Consider the following 14,210-nt stretch of genomic DNA (forward strand, 5'->3'; position numbering starts at 1 on the left):
CTGCACAGAATCAGTCCGTGCTATTTGATGTTACAGAGTTTAGCTCACAGCTTTCATCAGGGGCTCATGGATCATTCAGGCTTTGTTCAAACTCATATGCGAGACCCCCGAGGACATGGACAGGGCTGAAGGAGATGGGGCAAGGCCCTTTCTTCTCTTCCTTCTGCGTTACACTGAACTGCAACTGGAGGTGCCGCCTTGTTGAACTTTTCAGAGGGGTGAGAGAGGAACAGGATGCAAAGAGCACACATAGACGTTTGGAAACTGCTGCAGTGGATACATACAGCCATAGAGGCAAGAAGCAGTACCAGCAGCAGGACAAGCGAGTGTCAGCATTTCCTGTGGGAATCAAATGCTGAGACAGGACTGCTTAAGAAAAAAGAGGTTTAGGGTGAAGATTCAGCCTAATATTCTGTCTGTGACCCACTCTCATCCAGGACTGTCTTATTCATGCTGTGAATAAATAGACTTCCAGGCAGGAGATGCCCAGAGACAGGATCACTGCTTCTCCTTCACCAGAGACACAGAGCTCTGAGGAATGGGCTATTTCATGCCAGGAGGCAGGCAAGAGGTGTCAGATCTATTGCTGTTTGGTGAGCTTGTGTAGCTCCATCAGCACATAAACCCTGTTTTTATATTTGAAAACCATATGTTATTGGGGATATATGAATGTGTGATATCTGCACACCTGGCTGGGGCTGGAGAGCCCACGAAATGCGTTAGGCTTGTTATTACTTGATTATTCCTTTGCACAGGTGTACGTTCCTGCTCTCAAGTGCTTATGAAATGTCTGCTGAGGTATACGGACTCACAGCAGCGAAGGCTAGAGAAAGACCCTTGATATATTACAACTCATTGTGTGCCACTGCACCTGCATTAAACACACTGATGTTGGTTTGGTTACAGGACGTCTTCTGGTCTTGTTTTGAAAATACAAAAAAAAACCCAACCCAATACTATCCACTTTGTGCCTTAGAAGTTAGCCTTCAACCTCTCTTGCTAGTAAAAAACTGGTAAATTCTCACTTGAGCTTCTTTGACTTGGACTCGCAGTTAGCCCTTTTCCTCTGAAAGATCAAAAATGTCACGAGTACCCAGCAGATACTTCCAGACAGACCTCGTAGATACATAAGTACTTATACATTCTACTCATGTCACATCTCAATCTTCTTTCTAGTAAGCTAGGCAGATTGAGTGCTTTAAGTCTTTCACCATTAAGCACCTTCTGCAGCCCTCTCTGAAATTGTCTCTGTGGCTCTTTCCTGCACCCTCTCCAGTTTTTCTGGCAATCTTTTAAAAGTGCAGGCATCAGAAACCACATAATCTTATATTATCTGTATTAAAACCAATTGTGTTTGAATGGGCTCAGCTCATCAGGCAACTGAGATCACTTAGAGTGTCATTCTCATCATTGTCTGTCACTCCACCGACATTCCCGTCACCCTCAGATTCATCAGCTGGGAATTTACAGCGTTGACATCCAAGCCACTGAAGACAACATTGACTAACATCTGACCCGATACTGATCCTGGTAAAACTCTCCCTTTTGAGAATGCTTCCTGATTCATAGCTACTTTTTAACAGGCTGTTAGCCAATTCCTAATCTAATTAGTGCATGCTCCGTTGCTATTTCTAATGTTTCTTGATCAGAATATCATGCAGTGTTAATTCCAATCTCCATTAAAAATGAATATCACAATCTCTTCATTGACCTTTATCATTCAGTCTTTACCTTCATCATATTATTTGATCCGCCTCATCAAAGAAAGAAGTTGCATTTGTCTGATAAGGCTTATTTCTCCTAAAACTGTATTTACCATCATTGATTATATTTTTATTCTTTGTCATTTCCAGCCCACAGTAACAGCTCATATTGTGTTGAGGCCTGTCTTTGAGGTTAGGACGTGTGTTACTGACCAAACCAAAACAATTGCACTCCGAAACCAACTCTTTGAAAACTGATAGGTTCCATTGCAGTGGCTTACTGTTTATTTATGCTTATATATCCTCAGGTGATGAAAAATGCCTACTTGCCATGCTGTTTTCAGTATAGCCTGTGAAAAAACTTCAGCAGCACGTGTGGCCACTCCTGGTCCTGGCCACTGCTTTCCAAGTGTTTGCCAGTGGCCGCCGGGACAGGAATCACTACAGCCCAAGGCTTCAAGGGAGAGCTATGCACTTCCTGAAGCATGCCTTAGAACACCACCATGAAAGGGATGGTGATGAAATATCAGCTATCATGTAACCATCTATAAATGTTAGATTTCTACAAAGTGATTCCACTGAATTGTAATTAAGGGTTTGAAAGTCGAATGATTTTAAGTGCTAGTTTTAATTACCGTGTGGTGAACTTTAGTGTGTTAGAATTGTCACAACTTTCCTTTAGAATTAGTGTCAAGCCAGGCAATACAGTGGGAAATTATTAACTCATACTTTGGTTCAGCAATTATCTGCATTACAAGGTTTATGCAATTAGCTGTTTAAGATGTCATTATATTTTGCCATCTGGTACACAGGAGTTTATGCATATGAACAGGCACGTGTTGGAGTGATTTTCACTATATGACTCTTGATCTCAACCCAAATCATCACTATAATGAGTGGAAGACACAGTGTACAGTACATTAGTGGCAGGTGCATACTATCAACTTCATTTTAATAGAAGACTTTCATGTTTCCATTTTTAAAGTATTCTGCACAAGTGCTGAAAAATTAATTGCTCGTTTGCAATTTAGCAAAAACTGAGGACACGTTATTGCTAAATGCTAAGGAACATCAGTTTGCAGAAAAGCGGCCACTAATTTAAGTTCTTTCCATCTCTAACTTCAAGCCAATTTCTGCTCCAGACAATAAGAAAGTCTCACTCAAGTTCAACTTAAAACATTCTCGAGTTACATGGTGATGGTGCTGAATTACCTTTGTTAGCCTCACAGCACCAAAACCCTCTTGAGGCTATTGCAGAGCAAGCTGCAAAGATGCCTTAAAGCCTACCTGTGGTCTGGTCCATGTGCGACAGCCTGCGGCGCCACCGGTCTCTGCCAGCGCGTGTGGTGCTGCGACCCGTGTCCTTGGTCTTTACTTCAGTCTGCCTGACGTCACTTTTGCCTGTTGGCTCACATTTGACACACGGATTTTAAACCTGGGGAGAAAAGAGATTGCTGTCTGCAGCCCAGCACGAGGAAATCCTAGCTTCCAGGTGGTGCAAAACGTAAATATCAATAACAACAGCACTGTGTACTTAGATAAGACCTGGTATTTCTGATGCATACTGTGTCTGGTGTCCTAAAAATATTCACAGCCTTTAATTAATTAAACTGCATACAACTATTAACCTCATTTAACATAAGGAAACTGTTCTCTTGGAACTGTAAGACCTCCTTGGTTGCAGAGACTGAGCATGAGCCATCAGTGAGGACGACATTCACTGAGCTGCAGTGCAAACTGCCAAAACCAGGCTGCAAATGCAGCACTGTCAGTCAGCTGTAAAAGCAGGTGCAATGGTTTGGGGCAGGACGAGGGTTTGGCACCGAGGAATGGAGGGGATAGCTCCTGCCACCTCCCCCTCCTCCCAGCTGGACTAAGTGCTAAATGTGGGACTGCTCGCTCACGAGACAAGGCAAATCGTGTGGTTCTGCTGGCAAGTCGCATTCCTTAGGAATATTTGCGGGTTTAGGTTCTGATATAACACTCTGGATGCTCCTCACATCTCAGGGCAGCCGTGGTTGCCTCAGAGAGGGGGGAAGGTGCCATTCCCAGGCCTGCTTCCAGGGCCCTGGCCTGAAACTGGGGGGATCGGTGCCGCATCTCTCTGTGCAGCCGCCGCAAGTTCATTATCGAATTACATTAACAGCCCGCCCTCTAGTGTCATATTTTATTACACGGGTAACAACAACAAAAAAAAGGGTCTGGGCAGGTACAAATTTGTATTTTCTCTTAGCAAACACCAGCAAGTGAGTCACCCACAAGAAGCAGCCATCAAATATTTCTATGGAGCACCTCAGGGAGTCCTCTGTCAGGTTACAATCCCTGAAGTTTGGTGAAAAAGGAGTTTTCTACTGAGGTTCAGGAAGCCGATCGCAGAAGGACCAAGGAAAATATCACCCAAATCTGTGCACCCACAGGCTGAGGTGCAGAATTTGCCCACTCTCTATGATCCATATTAATGTTTCTATGGGTAGTTTTACCAACACCATGGTATAGATATGCGTCTATACCTCTAACACGAAGTATTTCATCCTCTTGTATATGGATCATCATTCAGGGAAATACCAGGAAATGTCCTTCATGGCAATGCTTCCAGAGCACAGGGATTGTTTTGCTTGGGCTGAAACCAAAAAGCCAACAGGCATAAGGTAATGGGCAGCAATTGTTCAGGAGTACGCAATGTTTCAGAGCTAAACCCAGGAAATACCAATACCAAAGAACGAGGTAAACACTTTTTTTGCTCTGAAACCCTTACTGGCTTTAGCAGTCATACTCATCAGAGTATGGGGACAGGGAGGAAGCACATCTATCTCTAAGACCATGGGCGGGGCAGGCCAAACCAACAGCTGGTGTAAATTAGCTTGTTAAGGCAGCACAAGTGCATCCATTTACACCAGCCAGAGACCTGTCCTCCTTCGCTGAAGCCACCTGCCCGTCTTCCATTTTACTGAGCATATTCTGCCTCCCGTGGGAGATCTGCTGGGTCGCGGCATCCTTTCCTTTGGGTGAACAAAGGGAAGAACCTCAGCACTAATTGCAGGGCGCCAGGAGCCCTCACGGACCTGCCCCGCAGGGCTGGCGCTGGTGCCGCCCCGACAAGAGCTATCGGAAAACTGCCTGGGCTTCCCTAAGGAATGTGGCGCCTGATACCCCACTCCTCCTTCACAAACCCTCTGGGATTACGGAGGTAACTTGTATTGAGGTGTCATGGAAGTAGGGGGGAAGCCGGGGGAAGGGGCTGAGCACACCTGACCTTCCCTGACACACAGGTGGAGGGGTAGGGGAGGCCTGTTTCAGCCCCCACCGGATTCACACACGGTGCATGACACACGGCAGAGGGAGGGTGGCGGTGCCGCACGGCCCGTTCCGCCCCGAGGCTGGAAACGGGGGCGCTGCGCGGGCGGCGCTGAGCGGGGCCTGCAGGGGGCGCCGCGAGCCCTCGGGCGGGCTGAGCAGCGCGCGGAGGCCCGGCCGCTCCCCCCCCCGCGCCCCTCCAGCAGCCCCGCGTGCGGGCGGCCGTTGGCGCACGTGCGCGCGTTCCCGCGCCGCGCAGACATACGTGCGTGCGCAGCCGGGCCCGAGCGTGCGCGGGCGTGTGCGTGCGTCCCGCGGGCCCGGGGGCTCCGGGGTGGCCGCGTCGGGGCGCGGGGCGGGGGGGAGCACATGGATGCGCCGCGTTGCCAGACCCGGCCGCAGCGTTGGGTGGGTTTAATCAGTCGAACATCCTGACCCGTGTTTTGCAGCCCCAGAGTAACGCAAATGGAACTATTTATTATTGTTTCTTATTAGCTTGGGCTCGGTGTAGCGTTTTGGTGGTTTGGTTTGGGTGGTTTTTTTTCACTCGTATTAAAGGAAATGAAGTCAACATCATTAAAAGGAGTGGAATAGGCCTATGCCAAAGTATTTGTAAGAGCACGTTAAAAATACTCTAATATGAATTCCAGCTGTCGTGCAGGCCGCTGGTGGCTTCTCCTGAGAAGCCCAGCGATGCCTCAGCCGCGGGCCGCGGGCAGGTTGGTCGCAACAAGGAGAACCAACCCTCGTTGCTTCCTGACATCGCACTTTTTAAGTCAAGTTAGGTAGTGATTTATAAAGGCCTTTGGCATCGCCTTCGGAGTAATTCTTGTGGCATTTGAAGCTAAAGGCAAACTGCGCCGATCTCGTCTGCTCTAGAGAACAGGAAAGCCCCCGGTGAGCCCAGCCCGAGGCCGCGTGGAGCACGTGGCATGGCCGGGGTCCTGCCTGGGGGCAGGGGCGGTGTGGGGTACCTGGCACGTATTTTGGGTTATCTGTGTGTAGCTACATCCATGTGCTGGGGCGCTGGTGTGCGTATGTAGCGGTGTACTGGAGTGTGAGTACTGTGGTAACTGTGCCTGGGGGTACCTGGGTACCAGGGTCATTGAGTCCTGGGCTACAGGTGAGGTACGTGCGTAACAGGGTACCCACGTGCAGGTGTAGCAGTACAATGGGGAATCATCTGCATGCAGACATAGTGCTGTACAGGGATACTTGCGTCCTGGAGTGTCTGAGTGCTAGAGCACCTGTGTACTGGGAGTACCTGCTTTCTGGGGTACTCGAGAACTGGACTACCTGTGTGTTGGGGTGCCGGTGAACCAGAGCTGCCTGTGTGCTGGGGTACCTGAGCACTGGGGTACTTGTATGCTGGGGTACTTGTGAATCAGGGGTACCTGTGTGCTGGGATTACAGACCCCCCCACACTGGGCTCAGCTTCTTCAGAAAGTTCCAAGCCATCTGAAGGGATGAAGTGAAGAGCGGAGGCCCTGGAAGGAACTGCAAAGGGCCTCTCCCCTGCAAGAGGAGACAGTGTCTTGCTGCTGCCTCCTTCCCACTTCCACAGCCCTGAGCACACCGGTGCTGGCCCACGCACGTGGGAGCAAGCTCCTTCCCCTATAGCATCCCATCCCAGTGTCTCAAAGGCTTTGGGAAGAGCAGTACTGCTGCAAAGAAGCAGTCTCCATCAGACAGGGAAGACAGTTGGCCGTGGCCATTCTCCCCTTCCACTCAGGTATCCAGTGTCCTCCTCTGTTCCATACATCTCCTTCACTTACAGATTTTCCAAACCATGGGCAAGAGGCATGATTTTCCACGGAGATTCGTTTTTTTCTCCTTGTTACACATGCAGGAGGCCTGCCCACAGGTTCCCTTCCACAAGCAGGCCAGAAGTTACCTGCACCAAAGTTTGGAGCTCAGCAACACTGAAAATCTGTTCTTGAATTTAATGAGGAGAGGACAGGGAATCAGTTTGTTGCTGCAGTGCAACTGCAGAAAACAGTTTCAGCCTCCTGCCCCACGTGCTGCATTATTATTGAGGGGCTTATCCCAGATTTTATTCACCATGTAAGCATCTCCCAGCACCGTGTGACTATCCTGTGCGTGGCATCCACTCTCAGAAGTGACACCTTCGCTCAGAAGCACAAGTCCCTATGTCTTGCAAATGCAGCTGGTGGGCTGCAGCCATTCAGGCATTCCCAAAACCTCCCCCCACCCGCACCCGTGCCCAGAGTCTGAGAGCAGCCAAGGGGATGTGGCGGAGCCAGTGCTGGGATGAAATCCCCACGGATCGTGTCCACCCCTGAATTAGATCAATGCCACCAGCATATCACTTTTGATAGCGATTTTCCCTTTTTTTTTCTCTACCACTCAAGGACACAGTGGGAAATAACAGGCAGGGCTTAATGGAGCTGGTGGGGAGAGGCTGAGCTGTAGCCCCTTGCCCAGATTCCCAAGCCCCCTGGGCCCTGGGGACCCCCTGGCTTGTACCGAGACACCCAAATCCTGCAGTGCCCGCACCCCACTGTCACCAAACACCACTGCAGCGTAGCTGGCAGAGCTGGAGGCTGCAGCCACGGGGATCTGCACCCCACCGCCCCGGGGGGAGCCCCGGCCCCAGCTCTGGTGCACCCCCACAGCACACCCGCAAGCTCGGGTGGCTGCTGTGTCAGAGCCGTGGGTATGCACATACGGATGCGGGTGTGCAGCGGCTCGCGGGCGGGCAGGACCGCGCTGGGCGGGGGGCTCAGCGGGTCCCTCCCGCCTCCCCGCACAGTGCCGCGGGGAGCGGCGGGGGCGGGCGCGGGGAAGGGGGGGGCGGCTGCCAGGTGTCCCCCTCCCTCCCTCCCTCCATCCCTCCCTCCATCTTTCCATCCCTCCCTCCGCGCCGCCCCCGCTACTTTTGTTGAGACTTTATTTTGCGGCGGGGGTCGGGGCCCGCCGGCTCTCCCCTGGATTTCTCCTTTCCCCCCCCGTCCTTTTTTCTTTTAGCATTTATATTTTTATTACCACCTTCTTTTTTTTTTTCGGGGGAGGGGGCGGCTCCGGGCTGGCCCAAACCTCCCCGCTCTCCGCATGTGCGGGACTGAGAGTGACAGAATTGGGAGCCGGGGCTGGAGCAGCGATAAATCAGCCCGGTGCTGCCGGGACTCGCCCCAGCGCCGGACGGAGACTGCGGCAAAAGACGGGGAGGGGGGAGAGGGGGGAAAAAAAAGGGGGGGGGGGCACAAAGGTGAACAAAAATATTAAGGAGGGAGGGGGAAATCCGCAGCCCTCGGAGCGGGGTTGCGCGGGCGCGGATGGAGCGGCGGCGGCAGCCCCGACTTGCGCGGGCTGCGCTTCTTCTGGGCTGTTTTGCTTTTTTTCCTTTTTCTTCCCTTTTCCTGTACCTTAGATGAAAATGGCTACCACAGACTTGGCGAACGTTTGAGAAGGCAGAGATGGCAGGTTGCGAGATTTATTTATTTATTCCCCCCCCCCCCCTCAAAAAAAAAAAGCCCACCCCACCCAGACCCCAAAGCCAGACCAAAACCAATCAGCAAACTTTAAAGGCTTTTCTGGGATTCTTTTCCCTCCTTATTTTCTCTTTTCTCCCGCTCTGGCGATGCGGTGCCAAGGCTTTGCCGGGGGGGGCACGGAGGGAGGGGAGCCGCGCCGCCCATCGCCGCCCACACCGGGCGATCTCTGCTCGGAGAGCGGCAGAAATCGGGCAAAACCGGGCAGAAACCGCCGAGCTGCGGACTCCCTTTGGCGAGTAAAAATGGTGCCGCGGAGCGGGCGGATGCTGCGGCGGATACTGCGCTCCCGCGTAGGGATTATCCACTTTTTTACTTTTTTTTTTTTAAAATGATTATTATTGTCATGCCACAGATCTACAGCTGTGCGTGCAAATAAAAGCGAGAAATCACGGATACCGCTTTCCTTTCCAGCGAGGACTGAGTAGTTAATCCAATAAGTATATGTATTGTTTGGGGGGGAGGGGGGGGCAGTTGATCATATATCGCAATGTATGGATGATATATACGAATATTAAAGTGACGTGGGGAATGAGTCTCGGCGAGGGGGGCTCCTTCTGGGGACAGGACAAAGAAGAAAGTGGAAACAATCTTTTAAAATATTTTCCATTCATAAAAATGGCAGAAGGCTTATGTGCCAGTCTATTTCTGCATCTGACTGCACAGCTAATATGTTATTGCCAGCTTCAAAAGATAATTGTAGTGTCGGTACAGACCTAATAATACAGTAGCACATGTAATTTTAAACATCACCTCATTGTTTATTGGGATGTAACTTTCCCAAAGTTTATTTGTAGCATTAAGAGGGTTTTTTGTTGGTTGTTTTTTTTTTTTTAAGTGCAGAACAAATTGCAAATGAGCAGCTGTGGGGCGATGCACGTTTTGTATGGCTACAAGAGTTTCTATATTTAGTGACAATCTGAATCTGAAGAGGACTTAAAAAAAAAAAAAGGGATATCTGTAAGGAAATGCTTATTTCCTCCTGGAGGAGGGGGGAGAGCTGGGCTAGGGGAATTTCTAAGCTTGGGGCTTCAATATTCTGAGGAGGGAATAGTGCAGTCTGCGTCTCTCCTCATGAGCTTTGCGACCGTAGGTACACCTGCTCCGTGGGCTCAGCAATAACCTTTTCATCCAAGGAGTTAACCGAGGGGTTGGGCATACGGACGTGGGGCAGCGTAGTGATTTATGTGTTTTTCCAGGAATCCAAATAAACCCCGTTAGCTGAGAGTGGCCCTTTGTAAAGGCCACCTGTGGATCGCACCGGGCTGTGCCGAGGGCTACCCTGTGGAAACCATCCGAGCTCAGTAGAGAAGTTAACACAACAGTCTGGCAAGCAGAGGATGGTCTCACTGTCTCCCTGCTGCTAAGAGAGAAGAGCAGGGATGGTGCCAGGCAGCCCACACGGATTACACTTCTTTTTTTGCGGGGAGGGAGAATTGTTTAGTTTTGGGTTTTTTTAAAGAAAAAATTCTCACGTGGAAAAGCCAAAGTACTCTCTCCAGAGAGATCCAGTACCAGCACAGTGCCCATCCCAGGGATCTATATTGCCAGGGTTTACAGTGTGGCAGGTCAGTGAATTACAGTAATAAAGACTTCAACAACAGCAGAAAAAAAAAAAAGGCAAGAAATTCAGGTGCTGAGACTCACACTTTTACTTCGCTGTTCCAAAGGAGCCGTAGGCACTGGGAAAGGCAGAGGAAGCGAAACAGACCGGGTACACTTCACTCTCTGGTGGTTTTTTATGACATCTTTCAGGCAGCAGCGTCGGCTCTTGTGCAGATTTGAGTGCTCACAACGAACCTTTGCACGTGAGATACGACTTTTATGGCTCGCTCCTTGCATGCTATGAAGGTGTCTGTAAAATTAGAAAAGGCAGAGGAGTGAAAAGTTACTAATCAGAGTAATGGTTTTTATTCCCTAAAATTTCACTGAGTTCCAAGTTCTTGGGGTAAAAGTGTGTTTTCTAAAGTTGCTGTTTTAGACAGTGCCTGTCCTTCCAATGAAGAACACAGACCTTGCCACAGTTTAAAGAATACCTAATTCAGGGCTGAAAAGAAGGACTTTCCTAGCAGAAAAGAGACAGAGTTAGCAAAACTTGGCGATGGAAAGCTTTATTGCCCCATATCTGTGAGGAAAGGGATCAGAGCTCATGTGTGCTGCGGGTCAGCGGGGCATACGCTGTTCTGAAAAAAGACTTGCAGGAGAGATTTGCAGATGAATTATGTGCGACATGCACAATGCCAGAAAGCAGCAATAAACCTGCACCTGTTCCCATGCCCTCCTTGCCACTCTCTAACCTGGGTACAAACTCGGCCGAGTCTCCATCTGAAAAGGCCACTCTGATTTGTTTTGTTTCTCTTGCCAGAACTTAGGCGTAGATAAGAAATGCAAAAACTGGCTTAGTGCTGAAACAGAGCTTGTCTGGGTATTTATTTTACATTTGTTTATTTGGGGAAATAATGCACAGCTTGTTTTTAAAGTTGCAGACCAGAGAGAAAAACATGCAGCAAAGAGTGGCAGGGAAGGCACATGCATTGGGGCTAAAATACCACCACTGCTTCTGAGCAGTGCAGGTGATGTTGTTGGCCTTTTTGCACTGTGTTCCTCCTTTCTCTTATGTGTATGACTTTTCTTTGTAACATGCCTCGGTTTGCGTTACCTGAATCTTACAAAGTCCAGTTAGCAATTCTTCAGCTCTGTATTTCACACCATATGGTGAATCTCAGCTTTCAGGTTAGAAGCAAACCCTAAATGTAAAGTGTTCTCGTAGGAAAAACAGCGACCAAAGACATACTTTCTTTCTGAGCAATGCCTTGTATGACGATGCATAGATATATGATATACTAAAATAAATAGTGTGTGTATGGCAAATAATGCTTATTTGCCACACCGTGTTTATACCAGCCTTGCGCAAGCTTTATTCAAGCAAAACTTCCGTCAAGCCGAGCAAGATTAGCTTCAAAGTGTTTATGCCAAACTGCCTGATAAAACACTGGATTTAGGAGGATGGTAATATCAATCCTGTACGCTGTAATCACTTTAGTATTGCTGGAGAGTGATTTTGTACCACTGGGAGAGGTGTCCAGCAACTCCCACCAGCGATAACACCGTGGGAATGTGCACAAGCAAAACACATCTGAGGGCAACTGTCCGAATTGGCATCCTGTCCCAGTTGCAGATGAGGGGTTTATCCACTGGACAAAGGCATCAATATAGTGGGCAGGGACTTTTAGGTGCCCACACTGCTCAAACCTGCCAGTGAGTCACTGTGAGCTTATTAAACTGCATTCACTTTCACAGAGAACTTTCACTTTGTGGTATTCTGGCTTTTCAAATACATTCTGCTCGTGACGTGCTATTTATGTCAAATATATTATTGCCATAACACTGCTTATCCCGCCTCTCGCCATTCTCTTTGCTTCCTTTCTGTAGGCTGCACACTTTTATCCTCTGCAGCACATCTCGCAATAGACTCCAGACCTTGTAGAAACACCTTACAAGTCTGTGGGCATTTCTGCGATCCGCTGGGCTCCAGACCCAGCACCCCACATGTGACTATGCCAGGTAGCAATGCATTCGGTGACTCATGCTTAAAGTGGGAGATTTCACAGAGAAAGGGGATTGGATTGACCAATTCTTAGCATAGTTCTTCCCACCTGCCCTTAGCTTAACTACTTTAATTCCCATCTCCATGTGTACGTGGCATTGGTGATGCACCTACGGCCCAGACCCCAAACTCTGATGCAGCCACTCTCGTCTGCCTGATGAGAAAGGCGGCAACTCTTCATCCTCTCTGCCGTCCTACTGGGAATTGTGGTGATGGGCAGAAAACCCTGCAAGGAAAAATGTTATTATTCACATGTGTTTAGTGGTGTAAAGGGAGAATTTCCATCAAATGTATTAATCTGCTGAGTTAAGCTGCTTCCTGGACTTTGGAGCCTGGAGGTTGAAACTTCTGCCCACCTGCCCTCCAGTTGAAGGGTGACACAGCGTTGGCACAACCACAGTGTTTATTTGTATTGCCTTGGAGTTTGGAGCCTTCAGACTGAGGAGGAAAACCCCATTCTGCTCAGTTCTCTCTGTATGTGTGGATGGATAATAATGCAGTCTCTTTCACGGAAAGAGTCTCACAGACTGCTCTCAGTATCGTCAGAATATAAATGTCACAAAGGATGGTGGGACCAGGTGGTAGGCACGGCACTGACCTACCGCTCCTCTGCCACATTTCTGCCAGGATTTGTAGCTAGTTCCACAGTGGCTCGTGGGATGGCACAGGAACATCTAAGCATTGGTTTCCATCCACTGTAATGGCACTGAAGCCTCTTGATAGTTTTGGAGGTGCGAGTTGTAGCACCACGTGGCTCTAAGGTCTTGATGGAAAGGGGATCAGGATTGAACCCCTGGTGATTTCAGGGCACTTCTGGTGCTCAGCAGGGTGAAGCTGTCCCCAGAGCACACGAGCAGCCACAGTGGCTCTCCCAAAGTCACAAACATCACTCGGGGCCCCAGAGAGCCCCGTTGTTGAGGATCAGGCCTTTAATGACTGCTTCTGTATGTTAACAGGCCATACCGCATATAGACCGGCTATTGTCAGCACTGATCCTTGTCCAACTGATGGGCTATTCAAAGCGCTTCTCAAGCCTCTCTCCAAAATCCCAGCTTGTTCTACCCCGATGACAGCCATCCCTCCCATTCGGAGTTTTCTTTGTACGCTTGATAACATGGTGGAAATCCCTTATTATGCTTCTTTTAATAATGCTTTCACATGGCAAGGGGACATGATGTTTTAATTTATGCAGTACACATCATCCTCCAACAATTTGCAAAGAGGAACCCTCGCAACCTAAGCCAGCCCCGAATAACAGAAGTTTATGCAAAACCAGTGGTTTCCAACCTGTGGTCTCCAGACCGCTGGGAATCAGTGGGTTCCATCCGAGGGGTCACCCGGAGGTAACCAAGAAAGCAGAGCCGCTGCCCGGGAGGTTGCAGCGTGCTGCGGACAGGAGCTGTGCTGGCACCAGCACAGCGCTGAGGCTCCCGAACTTGAAACTGAAGATCACTATCTGGGTTTTTTTTCTTTCTGTCTTCTTCTTTCTGTTTTATTTTCCCCTCCTCTCTGCTCAATACGCTGGGGCTGCAGCCCTCTGTGTCTTTAAATACCTGCTCCCGTGGATTAAAAGCAGTGAATTCAGACGGATCACTGTGCCACTCGTTATGAGTTGTGTGAGTTAAAGTCCCACTTTGTTGTAAAAAAAAAAAATTAGTAATTAACCTTCAGATCTACTCACTCCCCCCCCTCCCCAGCCAAATTAATTTTGTAGTATTATCACGCATCCCGAGGCTTCCAGCTTTAAGAATATAATGCTTCTGCTGTTAATGAAGCGGGTATCCACGATCAAGGGGAGCTGAGAGCCACAGACAATTGTTTGTTTGCCTTTATTTCTCACGCCCTTTGAAGGTTTTTCTTTCTTTCTTTCTTTTTTTTTTTTATTAAGTGACTTTAGCAGATTGTACCCTCGGAGCTGTGAATAATAGGGTTATTCTACAAAAATGGCCAAGGCTAGTTAAGACACACAAAGCCAGGAAATCCTTTCAGGGATGAAATCAGGACTATTTTAGGGGTGCCGTGTAAGTTGGAGACTTTGCAGCTCGGAGCTGGGCTGCTGCATTGCTGCCAGGCACGGCCGCACTGCCGGGAGGA

Source organism: Colius striatus, chromosome 10 (genome assembly GCF_028858725.1).
Source record: "Colius striatus isolate bColStr4 chromosome 10, bColStr4.1.hap1, whole genome shotgun sequence".
Classification (NCBI taxonomy): Eukaryota; Metazoa; Chordata; class Aves; order Coliiformes; family Coliidae; genus Colius; species Colius striatus.